This window comes from Carex rostrata, chromosome 14 (assembly GCF_964058835.1).
Source record: "Carex rostrata chromosome 14, lpCarRost1.2, whole genome shotgun sequence".
Taxonomy (NCBI): Eukaryota; Viridiplantae; Streptophyta; class Magnoliopsida; order Poales; family Cyperaceae; genus Carex; species Carex rostrata.
In genome coordinates this window covers 7,580,504-7,583,200 of record NC_135931.1, presented here as the reverse complement: position 1 = coordinate 7,583,200, position 2,697 = coordinate 7,580,504, and the positions used below count along the sequence as shown (strand labels likewise).

General features: G+C 36.4%; 1 pseudogene across 1 annotated transcript; it reads left to right on the top strand.

Moving 5' to 3' along the window:
- Positions 1-397: 397 nt before the first annotated feature.
- On the top strand, positions 398-2,195 carry LOC144565773 (dehydrodolichyl diphosphate synthase CPT3 pseudogene; annotated as a pseudogene). Its single transcript, XR_013514955.1, has 2 exons — positions 398-492; positions 1,204-2,195. The product of XR_013514955.1 is annotated as a dehydrodolichyl diphosphate synthase CPT3 pseudogene (transcript).
- The last annotated feature ends 502 nt before the right edge of the window (positions 2,196-2,697 follow it).

The following is a 2,697-nucleotide window of genomic DNA, read 5'->3' as shown; positions in this document are numbered from 1 at the left end:
GCATCACTCATAAAGTACATGGATTTCAATGATTTGAATTCGTTGTTTGAAACCGATCTGGTATACTTTTTGAGTTGTGCTCACCAAACTTTCTTAGTGAGCACATCACACCTTAACTTTGCTCTAATTATAACATTAACAGGGACATTTTAACAAGAATTATATTGGTACAAACTACAAACATATTTTAATTCAAGCACACACATTTTGAATTGACTATAGTCATACTTTCTTTCTATCTCTCTAGAATTTCTCTTTCGTCCACATTAAACCTCAGGAAAAAACAAAATAAGAATTGTTAAAATTTTGTCCACCTGTACTCTTTCGCTTTCTCTCTCTCACTTTCTGGTAATTGGTACCAATAAAAAATCATCAGATGATGTATGTCAAACCTTTCTTCTCCACTGGAAGAGTAGAGACCCAACATTGAATCTCTCTTCTCTCTCTTTACCCCCTCTTTCAAATTTAATACTCCTCCTGGTCCTAGTCAAGGTTCTCTCTCTCTCTCTCTCTCTCTCTCTGAAATAGTGTTTTCAATTCTATCTCAATCTGAATCGTGGTATAATTTGTTAAAGGAAGACCTAACTAGGGTGTACTGTTAGGAATTAGTATGTGTCAGTGTCTGGACACGTGTTGCACTACAGTGGTAGTAGCAGTAGGTGCCCACCTTCAGTTCCTGTCCTTGTACTGTGAGATGTAGTGCTCAACCATGCACTCAAGGTGTTTCTGAAAATGTCTGACTTAACATTTGTCAGGATAATAATGAAAAACACCCACGAAACGATGGTTAACAAATAAGGACTAGATGAACCTTCTCCTTGTATCAAGGCAATAATGAAGAATTTAGCCTTTCAGTTTTTCAAAAACCTAGAAATAAAAAAACCATCTTGCACGTGCAAGGTGAAAGATCTCTGTACAAGAGGTTAAATCAAGAGAAAGCCCAGAAAAATTTTAATGAAAATTTTGGAGTGGTGTACCAGTACTAGTATCTTGCAAGTTACAACCATGCTTTTGACCTACTGGTATTTTCTCAGTAAAGAAAAGGAAATAGACAAATTGAAAATGAGCAAACAAAAGAATGACGACCAGTGTGGAGAATTTTTGGTCATAACTACAGAAGTTTTCACAAATAACTTTAATTAATTTAATGTTATTCTTTTTTCGCTTATAACCATTAAAAGTCTGATCTTTTGCATTATGTAGGTTTCTTTTCTTGCTTGATCTTCAAATGGAAAAGGATGGCAAAAGCATGATATCTAAAGCCATGGGACATGTCTCTTTTGTGATACGTAAATGCCTCTTTTCTATCCTCTCGATGGGTCCGGTACCGGTCCACATTGCATTCATAATGGACGGTAACCGTCGGTACGCAAAGAGACATGCCTTGCACCAAGACAATACCGACCCAAATAGTGGTCACCGGGTCGGGTTTAAATCCCTCATATCAAATCTCCAATACTGTTATGAAATGGGCGTGAAGTATGTGACAGTGTATGCTTTTAGCATCGACAATTTCAGCCGGGACCCACACGAGGTTCAGGCATTAATGGATTTGATGAAAGAGAAAATAGACGAACTGATGACAGAAGGGAGCTTGTTGAAGAAATTTGATGCGAGGATCAACTTTTGGGGTAATTTAGAACTTCTTACCGAGCCGGTACGTGTAGCTGCAAAAAAGGCTATGGATATGACAGTGCAGAACAAGGGACCCGTGCTCTCGGTTTGTGTAGCCTACACCTCGACAAATGAGATAACACATGCAATAGAGGCATCCGTTAGAGAGAGGAGAGAGAAAGTTCAAATCGATGTGAATGATCTGGAGCGAAACATGTACACGGCTGGTTGTGTGGAGCCTGAAATCATTATACGGACTTCGGGTGAGACCCGTTTGAGTAACTTCCTTCTGTGGCAATCAGATTTCACCCACTTGCAGAATCCAAACCCGTTATGGCCTGAGTTCTCTCTAAGACACCTTGTTTGGGCTGTGCTCAAGTATCAAAAGGTTCGTGGGTATTTGAAAAAACATAATGGGGAAACCGATAAGAACAAATGAGATTCTTCATTATTGTTTTGTTAATTAAATTATTGTATCGTTATTGTGTTATAAGAGTTATCTGTGATTTTATCAGGGTTGAAATATGATGATGTGTAGCTTAATTTTGTAAACATAAATAAAGAAAATATAATTAAACAAATGAAATAGAATTTTGAATGGTATGCCCCAGTTTCTTTTTTTTTCTTGAAATCTATGTCCCAATTTCATAAGAGATTATTTGTTCTGACTTGCTGTCTTATTATTTCGTATACTTAAAAAAGGTTACTTGCAAATAGCAAGGTCTTACTAGCAAATTTAGCAGCAACACTGATTTGGTACCGTATGGAACTGGTACCACTGGTATGATATGTTGGTACAATTTACATAAGTGCTTTTGAGTAGTTTCTGTGCTATCTATAAATGATCTGAATTTTTGAGTGCTATTACAAGAGTTTGCAGGGATTTGTTTGCAAAAGATACAACTGTAATCTAAAAAAAAAGAAATTTTGTGCAGGGATAACTGACAAGTATTTATGAGGAAATTGTTTATTTAATAGTCCTCAGTTGTGCAGGGACGATTTAAAAAAAAAAATTGTGCGGGGACATGATGAATTGATTTATTTTTTCATAAATAAAAATCATTGCATAGAGATTAATACTTT